This window comes from Eleutherodactylus coqui, chromosome 2 (assembly GCF_035609145.1).
Source record: "Eleutherodactylus coqui strain aEleCoq1 chromosome 2, aEleCoq1.hap1, whole genome shotgun sequence".
NCBI lineage: Eukaryota > Metazoa > Chordata > Amphibia > Anura > Eleutherodactylidae > Eleutherodactylus > Eleutherodactylus coqui.
In genome coordinates this window covers 242954988-242970197 of record NC_089838.1, presented here as the reverse complement: position 1 = coordinate 242970197, position 15210 = coordinate 242954988, and positions in this window count along the sequence as shown.

Sequence of the window (15210 nt, the reverse complement as noted above, 5' to 3'; positions counted from 1 at the left end):
GGTATCTTTCTCTGGTGAGACTGGCTGATTTTTTTCCCCAGATTCATCTGATGAATGCTGGAGAGGATAAGGGTCGAGAGGCTCCCTCCAACACATATTTTGGGGTTGCCAGGAATTCAGCCAGTTTGGCAGGCGATCTTCTCCCTCATACACAAGGTGATAGGTTGTAAGGTAACAGCCACTTCGGGGCTGGCAATCCTTCTTCTAAGGATAGACAACATCTCAACCAACGTTTGGAGAACCTGTGCTACTCGTATTCTAAGAGCTAAACTCTTTATAACAAGAGGCTGGAAAAAGAGGCACACTTTCACAACTACTGAATTAACCCATATGATATTGGACCATTGTATGTACAAAAAGATTTATGCATACAGGAACGACAAGGGGAAAATGGAAGCCCTGGATAGATTACTTTCAACTGGAGAATCAGGAGCTTCAAGGGTTCAACTAGGGTTTGAAACTAGAGGGTCCTCTTAGATTAGACTTGAGCAGGATCTTGTGTATCTCTTGATATTACAAAGCATAATTAAAATAGGATATAGCAATAAATATATTTCATTATAAGTGAATAACTACTCATAAAGGTGGATCTCCACCCCCCCCCCCCTCACCCTCTCCTTTCTCCTCCTTCCTGAAACCCCCTTCCCAATACACCCCACCACCACCTCCTCTCTACCTCCCCTAATCCTATGTCCCATCCCTATGTTTGGAGATTTTTCAGTAACTAGGTGATAGTACAATACTTGTATAAGCTGATGGTTTCCTTGTTTACTATGGAATGTAGCAGGAATGTCAGTGTTACTATGTGCATTCTGTAACAACTGTACTCTTGAACGTCTCATGGCTTGTTTGCATTAATCTTGTGGGAAAAATCATTGAAATAAAAAAAAAGCCAACCACAATAGCAGTGAAAACCTTTTATAAAGCACAAAGAAAAATGCTATGTACTAAGTGACAGTTTTCCACACAAATGAATGATATACTATACTGCGCAAATGTTTTAGGCAGGTGTGGGAAATGTTGCAAAGTAAGAATGCTTTCAAAGATAGAAGTGTTAATAGTTTATTTTTGTCAATGTATAAAATGCAAAGTGAATAAACAAAAGAAAAATCTAAATCAATGTTTGGTGTAAACATTCTTTGCTTTTATAGTAGCATTTTCTAGGTACACTTGCACACAGTTTTTGAAGTAACTTAGCAGAGAGGTTGTTCCAAACATCTTGGAGAACTAAGCACAGATCTACTGTGGATGTAGGCCTGCTCAGATCCTTATGTAATCCCAGACAGACTGGATGATGTTGAGATAAGGACTCTGTGGCGCCAAATCATCACTTCCAGGACTCCTTGTTCTTCTTTACACTGAAGATAGTTCTTAATGACATTGTATGTTTGGGGTTGTTGTTCTGCTGTAGAATAAATTTGGAGCCAATCAGACGCCTCCCTGATGGTACTGCATGATGGATAAGTATCTGCCTGTATTTCTCAGCACCGCAGACACCATTAATCCTGACCAAATCCCCTACTCTATTTGCAGAAATGCAGCCCCAAACTTGCAAGGAACTTCCATCATGCTTCACTGTTGCCTGCAGACACTTATAATTATACTGCTCTCCAGCTCTGTGAGGAGCAAACTGCCTTTTGTTACAACTAAATATTTCACATTTTGAGGGTGCCTACCCACTGGTGGTTTTTTTTTCCTGTGAAATTCGCAGCATTTTTTTTCTGCAGGGGTCTATGGGACTTGTTATGTTAAAATTGCGATTTTGCGCGATCGCAATTTTAACATTACAAGTCCCATAGACCCCTGCAGAAAAAAAATGCGAATTTCGCAGGGAAAAAAAAACTCCAGTGGGTAGGCACCCTGACTCATCAGTTCAGAGCACCTGCTGCCATTTCTCTGCACCTGAGTTCCTATGTTTTCATGCATGGTTGAGTTCTATCACAAATGGCTTTTTTCGTCACAACTCTTCCATGAAGAACATTTCTGGCCAGACTTCTCCAAACAGTAGATGGGTGTACCTGAGTCCCACTGGTTTTTGCCAGTTCTGAACTGATGAAACTGCTGGACATCTTCCAATTTCAAAGGGAAGTCAACATGATGTATCTTTCTTCTCCTGCACTAAGTTGCCTTGGCTGACCACTGGGACTTTGGTCCTCATTGTTGCCCTTTTTTTTATACCTCTTTAATCCCCATAACAACCCACCCAAACATCTTTTTACAGCGGTCATTCTGATGCCAGGTGCCAGGCTGTCAAACAGTCTCTTCTGGCTGAGCTTCATAGGCAATATAACAAAATGCTATAGTGAAGTATAAGAGTGTATTGTAAGAGTTATCAAATGTAATGATATTCAAGTTTCCTGGTGGAGCAAAAATCAAAAGTTAATGAGCTTTGAAAAAAAAAAGTGGTATAAAATTTAAATTCCAGAATCCCACCTTTTTCCTCTTCGTATGGTTAAAAAAACAATTTCGGTTTCACGGCTTTCGTAATGAAAAAATTTGGTACCGTGTTAGCCAGTAGAGCAAAATGTGATTGTTCCCAGGAAGAGAAACCAAGTAATCTTGTAGATATGATAGCTTTTAAAAGCTAACAAAAATACATGATCTTAATGTGTGCTTTCAAACCAACGCAGGGTTCTTCTTTAGACTTAAATGAAATAGATCCGAAGAGACATGCGTATTTATACACACATAATTATGACAAGGCACAGGCATGGAAGTGAAAAATTTGCACTTAGAATACTACAACAGAAATACAAATGTCTTGATAAGGGAGTGAAGGTATTATGGTCCCTGAATTAGTGGTTGGGGGGTTATCTGTACTATAGATTTCTCATACTTTCCAGTCACGCATGAATCCTCATGAAAAATTTAGCCCCCTATTGAAAGTGTCAAAAGTTCTTATAAATTTATATTCCTAAATTCTTCTATGGCTTTGTCACTTAAAATTGCCATTCAGTATCATAACTTTCATATCTTCTATGTCGTGTCCGTGACTACAAAAGTGCTCCACCACAGGTAATTCTTTCTTTTCTGTCAGGTCCGGCGGCTCTGGGGCTCTGCGTGCCCGCACTACCAGTCCTTGATCCCCTGACCGCCGCGTGTCTGACGTCACTAACGCGCGATGCACACGGCGTGCGTCTGACGTCATTGGCGCGCGACACGCACGCAGGGATGCACGCATACTAGGGTACGCCTATCAGCAGGAGGAGATTGTTGATCCTCTATCGCGTCATTTGGCACCTCCCCTACAGTCCATCCGCCCAGAACTCCGATGCTGACGGCAGATCGGGGAATGGACCAGATGAATAGATAAGGTAATGAGGGTGCTATTATACTAATGGAGCACGGCAGATGTTTTAGTAATTCGATCTAAGTTGGGGATTATTTGAAAGAGGCACATCTGTGGACATAATTAACCTGGCACCAATTAGTCAGGACTGAGGTCATAAAGTGTGTGTCACATGCAACACATGGCTAATTATACCCGCCCCTCGGATTGGCTGCCCCCACATAGATGGGAGGGATTAACTAGGCTTGTAGACTATAAAAAGGAAGCAGCTTCCAGCACAGTCAGACAGTCACCAACCCACCATCAGGGCTGGAGGCTATATCACTTTCTATCTATATGTAGCCTATTGGGGTATTGTCCCCTTCTCAGCGTCCGTTACTTATCTCAGAGGGTGCACTAATCTGGTCATATTAATTGACCTAGGTCTTGGCTAGACGTAATATCAAACAGGTTAGACCCTGTTCTGCTGTTTGCTAACAGGGTATGTATGTCTAGTCTAAGATTAACCGTCTCCATACTGGCTTGGAGAGAGCTATAGATGTGAGTGTGTGCAAGGTACGGAATATGCTCTAAATAAATATATATCAGAATTGAGCACTACCTTCCACTGCACTCTGAAACATCTACCCAGTCTCAATATATGAGACTTGGAAAGCAACTATTTGGACGCTAAAACATATGTCCATTATCATTTAGTCACTTACGGCTCTATTTAGGTGGGGAGACATACATCAGATCTCCACCCTAATATCTAGTAGTGGGTGTCAATACACCAGACCCCCCCCCCCCCCCCTGGTCATTTTTGAAACCTCTGACCACCTGGTTCTTGAAAAGTTGTAGGTCCAACTGAAATGCATTGAACCACAATTATCTTGTTTGGAAACTATACTATCCATTTATCTTTACCAGTAGATCTCTATTTATGGGACCACTGTCTATTCTACTATATTGACATCAATCCTACATGGACATCAATAAATGTTAGGGCATAACCTGTTTGCCTACATAGGCTAATTCGCTTCATAGGAGTGGAGGTTGTCTATCCAATTAATTAACCTAGAGGGAAAATAAGCATTAGACTGTAATATATTATACCAGTACTGAATTATAGTCAATATCCCATAAATTTCCTAGGTTCGAATTTAGATACTGGAGACCCTCCAATCTCCTATTTTTATTTATTCTTTGTGGGAGGTTCTTACAGAAAAAATCAGTTTCTGATATAACGTACATCTGCAATCATCATTTGAACCACCTTTACGTAATACTGTGCTAAGGAAGAGCACACGTGTCTTGCCTGTTTGTGTATGTCTTGTCTGCACTAATTGTGGATTTTTCTAAGCCCAACTTTTTTAACGTATATCAATAAAGATTATTTTAGGGTTTTTCTGTGACTAGGGCTTTATTAAGTAGTTCCCTCTGCCTCTATGATTAACTTCACACAGACAAGCGCGATATGGGGCCGTGAATCCCGCCCCCATACCGAATTCGCATCACTTGGGGGATGTAGCAATCCTCCGTCGCGACTGTCAATGCAGTGTCAAGATCACGTAGTTTCTCCCATTGTTTTCAATGAAAGCCATTGCGTCGTGTTCACCTAGCACATGGTGCAATGCTGCCGGCCCCAATAAAAATAATAGCGCTGTGATGCGACAGCACGCACAAAGGTAGAACATGCCGCAATTTGTTTGCTGCATAGCATCGCAGAGCCATGCAGGAAAACATCGCTCATGTGTATGACCCAGTCAAAAGAATGGGATTCATATTAGTGCGTCTCGCAATGCGCAAATCTCGAGCAATTTTCTCACCTGTGTGAAGGCAGCTTAAAAGGAATAGATCAAGATGTGCAAACTTTGTATATGCCACACATCTACAAGAGCTAGTGTTAATAGGAATACGAAATGTCTGGCCCTTACCTGCAAATTTGATCAAATGAGTATTGCACACCCCAAACATCTACTATAGCATATGTTTTTCTATAATAAATACTTTGTATGTCTATACTATAACTCAATAGTTTAGACTTGCATCCACTTTCATGCTATTTTGCATCCACTTTCATGCAAGGGTGTGTTCACAGTGCTGAATTTCTGCTGCACAAATTCCACATAAACAGTGTTGAAGTCTCCACTGGTGTGGATTTACTTGCAGAATTCCCCATAGACCCACAGCAGACTTCACCCCTTTAATTGGAAGGGTGAAATCTGATGTGGATCCACAGCAAAACCATAGTCAAAATCCACATCAAATAGTCTAGATTTCAACTTAGTTTTGAGGATCCGCAACAAAATTATGCTGCAAATTTAGACACGGATCCGCAACAAAATACGCAGTGTGTGACGGCAACCTTACGTAAAAAGTTCATATGAATTCAAATTTGTTTCTACAACCTCTTTTTTGGGAAGCCTGTCACACTCCCTAATCTAACTCTTCTCCATGTATTCCTCTTCTGCATTCTCCCAAACAACCTGACCCCCTTCACCCCACACACCCTAAGGGACTTTATATTTGTACATGCACAGATATAAGCTGGTGACCAGGTTATACTACCCTATGTATAGAAAATGATGGCTGGACCACTATACAAAACCAGCACTTTTACCTTTTGTGTCACCCCCTATTTCCTAATTGCTTGCAGGCTCTTGTGAGCAGGGCCCTGACTCTTAGTGCTCAAATTGTCCGTTGGTTTTTATACTGTATGTAATGTTCCACCTGCCTCGTAAAATACTGCAGAACTTGGTGATGAAGCTTGTTTGCGCCCAACTGACCAACCAAATTTTCATTTTTTTCATCATCCTTGCGTTCCAGGAGCCATAACTTTTTAATTTTTCTGTCAACATAACCATATGAGTGCTTGTTTTTTGCGGGACAAGTTGTGTTTTTAATGACATCATTTTGGGGTAAATATAATGTATTGTATAACTTTTATTAATTTTATTTTAGGAGAATTGGGGGGAAAAAGACATTTTTGGTTTTTGGATTTGCTATTTGGATTTTGGATTTCATTTTATACAGCATTCAGTGCGCAAAGCATACAATGTGATAACCTTATTCTCTGGGTCATTATGATTCCGGTGATCCCAAGTTTATACAATTTTTGTTTATGTTTTGCTATTCTTGTTCACAAAAAGCATTTTTTTTTTAAAATTTTTCAGATTTGCTTTTGTATCGTTGCATTCCAAAAGCCATAGCATTTCTTCTTTCCATCAGTGGACCTCTATGGGGGCTTGTTTTTTGCAGAATGAACTCTAGACTTCATTTATCAGATTTCTGCAAATATAAAACATTTTTGATTGCTTTTTTATTCCGTTTACTTTTAGAGGTAAGATTAACAAAATCTGCAATTTTGGCATGTTTTACATTTCTATTTTGAACAGTGTTCACCGGGCAGTATAAATTATATGTTCTAGTTATTCTGCAGGCCAGTACGATTATGTTAATAATACCAATTTTATATAGGATTTTTTTTCTCTTGCAACTTTTTTACGCTGTAAAAAAAAAAAATTTTTTTGTTTATCGCTGCATTCAAAGACCCCTTAACATTGTTCCTTCTTGACAACGGTGCTGTGAATGTTTTATTTTGTGCACTTGTACTTTTTTTTTTGTTTTGTTTCAAAAATATTTTATTGAATTTTTGCCTTTTAAGATACTTAAAAAGCTTTAAAAGGTTCCCCTACGCAGGGGGTATCTTAATAACATTGTAATAAACTAAACATTTAGAGTCCACACACTTTTTCACAGCATACTTTACGAATCCTATACTTTTCTCCTCCTTCTTTCCTCTCTCTCCAGTCCCCCTCCTCCTTCTTTAATAGATATTAAACATAACTCCCATTTCTCTCTTCCTCCCCCTTTCTACTCCCACTGTGCTTCATTCGATGACTATGTCCCTCCTAGTTTTCCTTTTCCTTTTTTCTACATTTTTCTTTAATTGGGGGGTGGGGTCTAAGAATCGTTCCTGGCCTGCGTCCTCATGTACTCAGAAATCGGTTTAGGCCAGGTATTTTCAGGTATGTAGCCCATGGTTGCCAGGTTTTGAAGAATAGCTCTATCTTATCTTCCCTCATGGCTGACAGTTTTTCGTACAACATCATTCGCAATATTCTTGTGATAACTGGGTTATGTGAAAGAGTGGGTAAAAGCCAGTGCGAAGCAATGTACATTCTAGCAGCCATACAAATATGCTGTGAGAGCTTATGCTGTTGGTTATTGAAGCCGAGGGGCTTGTCCACTAAGAGGCAGGTTGACAGGGAGAGGGGGAATGTTTTGCCCAGGACTCTAGATATAAGGTTGGTCACCTGCCTCCAGAAAGATCTTGCCACCGGGCACGACCACCACGTATGGGATGTCGATCCTAAAGTATCACAACCCCTAAAACAGTTCAGAGAGAAGTATTTGGAGAGTATTTATATATTGTTGAGGGGACTAGGTATGATCTATGTAAAAGTTGTACTTTTTGGTGGTTCCATTTGTCGATTCATATAATGTTTGGATCACTTTCTATTTCATTTTTTGTAAGCCGAGATAGGCAAAATTAACTATCTTCGCCATGTTTTTTGTATTGTTTTTTTCATGACGCACACTATGTGGATTAAATAATGTGCTAACTTTCTTACGAATGGTCATTACGAATGTAGCAATACCACATATGTGATTTTTTTTTTTATATAGTAAAGGGGGAAAGGTGGTGTTTTAACGGTTTTATTTTATTTCTTTTACTTTTTTTAAATACTTTTTTAACTTTTTATTTTTGTCCCACTATGCGGCTTGATTATCAGCATTTTTTATGATTCTTCTAATGCATTACTATACATCAGTGTTATAGTGCATTAGTAAACCTATAAAGCTCAGCCTGAGCCTCAATGGCCAAAGCGAAGAGTGGATGGATCCAAAAAGAGGACAAACAAAAAAAATAGTGGCGCAAACTTTAAGTATGAATGTCATCGACCACAAAAAATGGCTTAATTAAATGCAAGGTGTATTGAACTCATTCATGCTACACCTACGTCTGCATGTGCATGTCTTCACAAATCCTTCAGGACTGCGAGAATACAAAATTTACATTTTGGCTCCTTGCAAATTTGAAGAAAACATGAATTATATATCCTAAATAAAAATGTGTGTATATAGCAAAACAGACCCTAAGAACATTGTAAACAATGTACCAAGTAGTTTACAGTTAGGCCGGCTATCCATGGGCGATGCGGTGGAGCCGAAGCCCGGGAGCAGGAGCCGCCGGCAAATCTCCGCTGGTCAGCCCTATCTAATAGGCTGACCGCGGAGAATCGGGGCAATTCGCAGCATCCCGCCGCGAGCGGAGAATCGCAATGATTCTCCACTCATGGACAGGTGCCGGCGCTTTCCATAGCAATGTTATGGGAAGCGTCGACTGTCGTGATTCGCCGGCGGTTTAACGCCCGTGAATAAACTGCCGTGGACAGAGAGCCTTATAATCACATTCATGTAACAGTGGAATTACATGAGCAGACTTTTGGTATTTATTTACGTAGTTTTTTTGACCCACGATCAGAAGTGGTTTTCAAAAGGAAGTGGATCCTTGAGAAAAGATGAAAACTTCCAATTTTATGTCAAGGGAAGTTTATGTCAAAGACCAGTAAAGCATCTATAGTTACGCCCCATTCACATCTACGTTTGGCCTCCATTAGGGCTTCCTGTTTCTCTGTTCCTCTTTAGAATAGAAAAAGTGAATTTAAACTGATGTTTCCATTTGAATCCATTCCGTTTGACTTATGTTTTATACGAGATGAAAAAGTGCAGTCTGCAGCATTTCTGATCCTGTAAAAAAAAAACGGAAGTCAAACGGAAAGATTCAGTTTTTTTTAATTGACTTCAGTGGGGGAAAAAATGGATCAATCTAACTTCAGTTTCTATGTCCCAGAAACACTCCGTGTTCGACCCTGCCCCAGTTTTGGCCCCTCCCCGCCACTGATGTGTCAGATTTGGCTCCTCCCCACTGCCCACGTCAACAGCAGTTTGTGGCTGGCTTGGCGGAGGAGAGAGAGAGAAAGAACACTAACATAGGAAAAAAAAAAAAAAAAAAAAAGAGCGACAACCGGTGGGTCACATACAAAAATGCTCGAGTCTCCCATTGAAGTCAATGGGGTTCGTTACTCGAATAGAGCTCTCGAATTTTACGAAAAGCTCGACTCGAATAACGAGGACCCGAGCATTTTGGTGCTCGCTCATCTCTAGTGATTACTCTTACCAATAACCAGTTTTCCAGATAGATAACATTCCATCTATTACCTCTCTTTTTCTTGTATTTCAAAGATATGTTTAGATACATACTTTTGAATGTTGGTGAGGCTGTTCTGCCAAACCTACCAACTCGCGTATCATTTTTTGGTTCTTCTCTTCATATATTAAGTTGTGCAAGAATGTGTCCAAAATTTTATCTTTCCAAATTTCCTGTCCAGCCATTGGGGCGGTCTCTTTTTATGTTTAGACAGTTTTTTTTTTGAATTTTGCAAATTAAATATATTATATCAAAGAGGTCTCACAGGACCGTATAATAAGGTAGAACATGAGACAAAACATTTACATAATTAACTTTAAACCATGGCTAGTAGGTTTACTACCTTCTTGCTTGCTGATATATAGTGTTTGAACTGATTATTAACATATAATAATATGTTTATACCAAATACTGTGTTCAAAATTAGAGCACCAATTTAAGCCTTAGGCCTCATGTCCACTTGAAAAATACAATCCGCGCAGAATCTGCCGCGGATTTCCGCGGCGGATTCCGCGCGGATTTGCTTTAGGTGGTATTTTTTTTGCATGCAGATATCCGCACACATTGCTATCAATGTGATAGCAATGTTGCCAATCCGCGTGGAATCCGCGGCAGAATGGAGCATGCCGCTTTTTTTCTTCCACGCGCAATTCTTTTAAAATGCCATCCGTGGGTGCAAAAATCAATTTAATGGACCCGCGGATGGCCAATGATTCCCTATCGGCAAAATCCGGAAATCCGCTGCGGAATCCGCAATTCCATTTAGCTAGTGGACATGAGGCCTTAATTGTGAGCTTTTTTGAGCTGTGACCCTAGTAGGGGACCTCTGCCGTTTAGGGTACTAATATCAAAGCAATCTCGTCTCTTGTCTTGTGTCAAATCAGTATAGCACTTATTAATATTGAACCTTCTGATATTTTCAGCAATAATCTGTCTGTGTACAGGTAAAGATATAGACGAGAGAAAAACATAGCAATAAAAAGAAAGGTTAGGTGGAGAGAGGAAGGGAAAGTAAGAGATAGAGGGATGGGGTATGAGGGGAAGAGGAAAGTGCCCAAGAGAGAGGCCGCCCACTCGCCCCTAGGTTTGTATCCAATTTTGCTTGCCTATTCCAAGAATTCCTGGAACTCTGATGACTTTAGGAAGAGAGACCAAGTCATCCACTTTCCCAGAGAGTCGACGCGTTCTGGGTGGTCTTCTGCCATCAGTTCCTCCACATGTCTCAGGTGGCCCAATTCGAGTGCTCCTGCAGTGTCTGGAAATCACGGCCCTTGCTGCTGTGAGGAAATGATGCAGAAGACCATTTTTATTGTTGACTGTCCCATGCGTCACCATGCGTCACCCTCATACATTGAGAACACATCTTCCCAGAAGGGCTTCAGGTCCAGGAATCATCCCCACTGCACAGTTGCATCGCAAGCACTGGTCCAAAATTGATGGGTATATTTGGTGGATTAGGGCTGGACACCTGTGCCATCCGAAAAGAATTTTGTAGTTTTTCTCCTGGGCGGCGGTCTCTTTTTAGTGTTGCTTTTATGGATCTCAGAAAAAAAGGATTACAGGTAAGAGTAATGATCCTTTATGCCAATTTATATACACTATGCCCCTTTTAAGGTCTGGTTCACTGCACAATCTTGTAAACCTGGAGGCTTAGCACTATTTATAGGGTACCCAGTAATGTCATGACTGGGAATTTTTGTGTATAGGAGATAGGCCTAATAGCACTTCGGTATCTCTGTAGGTCCTCCTATAGAGAGACTGTGGACTATGTATTTTGTTATTAGGTGTATGTAAAATAATAAGTGAGTCTATAAATATTTTTTAAGAATGTATACACAATCTTCCATATTCTATTGATTTATTCATGCATCTAAGTAGATAATGTTAGATTCTGCTATTCTATAGTTATATACTGTATGAATTGAAGATCTAAAATGTGACTTAGGTTTAAAGAACAAAACATTGTAAGCGCCCGACAATCATCCCAATTACTATCGCTCCTGTACTTTCACATAGGAGCAATAGTTGTTCAGAGAAGGAAGTCGGAGCGCCCCAGAGATCTCCGGCTGGCCACCTCCATATACTGTGAGCAGGTAGTCAGTCGAAGATTGAACAACTCCTATTAATACGGAGTGAGAAGTTGCTTGCTAGTTGCTTAGTTTCAGTGAGCTGAAACAAAGCAACTAGCAAGTACTGAACAATTTCTCACTAAGTGCCCTGTCAGTGGCTGTGTGTACACAGAACGACTATTAACGAAAAATGGCGGTTTCAAGCGATTATTTGAGCAATAATCACCTTGTGTAAAGGTAACTAAAGCCCCATTTACACACTCAGATGATCGCTCAAAAACTCAGAAACTGACAGTTTGAGAAATCATTTTGCATTAGGTCCATGATGGCGAACCTATGACACGCGTGTCAGCACTGACATGTGTAGCTATTTTCGCTGACACGGGGCAACATGCGGCCACATACAGAGAAGTATGGGGGCCGCATGCCGAGAACCGAGGAGCATGTTTCATCCTCGGCTCCTGTATGGCCAGGTGCAGTAGCCGAGGACAAAACATTGCTGTAGACACGCTATGCCCGAGGTCTGTAGGCCAAAACAACAGAACTCCGGCACAGAGCATCTAGTTCTGGGACTTCCGGTTAGGCCGCTGACCTCACTTCTGGCCGGCGGAGCAGGGAGCTGACACGCCGAGCTCAAAAGGTTGCCCATCACTGCATTAGGTAGTAATGGGCTAATCAGCCCGTTAGTAGCTAACTAGCTTCATTTGCATGTATTTAGGGAACAGACGATGGTCTGATCTCTAAATACATCTCTATTGTTCTCCAGCGGGACAGCAGCTAAAAAAAAAATGTTAGCAGCGCTGCCCGCGGAAAACTTAGCATGCGATCTATCTTATCAGAGACGACTGATTTTAAGCTGAGCTGATGTCAGTGATGGGCGAAAAGTACACGATGGGCACACATTTGCAAGCAACGATTATTGCTCAAGAGATGGCTTTTGAGCAATAATCGTTGTGTGTAAAAGGGCTTTTAATCCAGGTTAGATAGCAGAACACAACATGTCTAATGTGTTTTTCTTGTTCCCCTAAACAATTTCTTGTATTTTTTCCCCAGTATGTATGTGTATGAGTTTGGACCATAGAGTTTCTATAGTTGTGTCATGACCTGGTACTTTCTGAATAATATTAATGGTCTCTCGGGGCAGAATGAGCTCCAGCAAAGCTTTCATTTTGCATTTCTTTGCTCATTTTTCCCAAGAGGTTTTCTACAGCTTATTATATCTGTCAGCGCACATTTGTCATATTAATAAATTGACTATGAATACTAGATACATAGAGGTAGCATACAGGAGAGCAGTTAGTAAAGTATAATGTACATTATAAACCATGTTCAAGGTTCAAGAAGCTGGGATATAACCATCTCTGGCTGCTATTGTTCTGTGCTTTTCCACATCAACACACATTGCTTCACACTAATACATTTTCACCTTGAGTTCAGAATAGAATGTGACGAACATGGTTGACATCAAGGAACCAATTTTCAAGGATACTTTTTTTTGGCAAACTAGCTGCATTGTCAATGACTAGTTGCTATACAGTTACTATTAAAAACTATGAAGTGTTAACACAAAAAAATGGTTGATGTTCTGCAGCTTTGTGGAGGTCACTTAGTTTCTTCTGCTGGCTTACACAATGCAGTTTAAATGGGGTCCTACCCTATTTTTATTTAATACCAAGAATGAATTCTGCTTGGGCTACCCACAGACCTGTCTTTTGCAGACATGTGCACAATGTTTTTCACCATGCTTTATTGTCATATTTTGCAAGCCATTTACATTAAAGGGGTTGTCCAGTTGTAAACTATTAATGGCTTATTGTCTGGACTGGTCATCACTAGTAGATTAGCGGGTTTCTGTCACCAAGGACCCTTGCGAATCAGCTGTTATCTATGCCGATGCGCTTCTGCACTGAGCAGATTCCTGCAGGAAGCAGACAGCTCTGTTCCCACTGCAATGGCCAGGCTTGGTATTGCAGGCCAAGGTCCCGTGAAATGAATAGCAACTTTATGTGTAATACCTAGCCTGGACACTGCAGTGAGAACGGAGCTGTCTGCTTCCTGCAGGAATCAGCTCAGTGCATAAGAGCATTGGCCCAAAGAACAGCTGATTATTTGGGGTCCTGGACAACAGATTCCCACTGATCTACTATTGACTTATCCTGAGGGTAGGCTATTAGTAGTTCAAAACTGAACAACCCCTTCAGGCCTTATTTACACGGGCTACAAAATTGCACACTACAAAAACGCATGTATGTGAAGCTTCTTTCACATGAGATGTTTTGTAGACTGAAAGAACCCATTAGAAACCATGGGTTTCACATATAAGTGTTTTTGTAGCGCTACAAAGCCGTACGATTTTGTAGCCTGTGTGAATAAGGCCTTAATGTCGCATGTCAGCAACACCGGCACCATTGAAAACATATGGAGAAGATCGCGATTAGTGATAAGCGAGCATGCTTGGATAATGCAGTTACTCGAGCGAGAATCGCTCTTCTCGAGTAACTGCATTCTTATCCGAGCAGGCTCGGGGCAGCAGAGGGTAGTGGGTGGGAGCGGGGGAGAGAGTGGGAGAGATCTCTCTCTCCCCCGCTACCCCCACACTGCCCCCCCCCGCCCTGAGCCTGCTCAGACGAGAATGCAGTTACTCGAGAGGAGCGATGCTCGCTCATCTCTAATCACGATCCTCTGCCACAGCTGTGGCAAAGGAACGTGATGCCGCCCCATTTAAAGCAATAGGATGAAGACAAGCCCTGCAGTGATGATTTTCAGGGGGGTGGAGAGTCTTGACATATAAGCCCTTCCCCCGAAAATTATCCCTAGCTGTTAGAAAAAAACTTATCTCACCTAGAAGCGCTTTCCGGCTCTTCTCCCCATCCCCGTCAGTCTTAATCTGTATTCTGGTGGCGGGGGATTGAAAATCCCCGCTTCCAGAAAGCACTGCCTCTGATTGGCTGAGTGCTTTGACCAATCAGAGGCAGCACTCAGCTGTCATTCAATGGCTGAGCTCTGTCTCTGATTGGTTACAGCGCTCAGCCATTCAGAGGCAGCACTCAGCCATTCATTGAATTTAATGAATGGCTGAGCACTGACTCTGAGTGGCTGAGCGCTCAGCCAATTAGACGCAGCGCTTTCAGGGGGCAGGGATTTTTAAATCCCTGGCCAGAAGAAATGCTTCAGAAGAGTGCCGGAGAACCAGGGAGAAGATGCGCCAGAGCCCCGACAGCGCTGCTAGGTGATATATATTTTTTTATAGCAGGTAGGGCTTATTTTCCTGCAGGGGTTGCCTGCATCCCACTGCTTTCAATGAGGCTGCAACAGCATCAGCTCCATTGAAAGCAATAGGAGAACATCGCGATCTTCTGCCACAGCTGTGGCAGGAGATTTTTTTCATCCCTGCTGCAGTCCCCTTATCACTGAACACTGTGACAGTGCTGTCACAGTGTTCAGTGATGAGGGGTCTCCCTGTAACATCACACAATGTTACACACAGCACGGACCTTAGCGGTGCATGCATGTTCTATCTTTTGCAGGTGCGAGTATTTTGCACCTGTAAAAAACGGACATGTGAAAACATCACAGGGAACCAATGGTTCTTATAG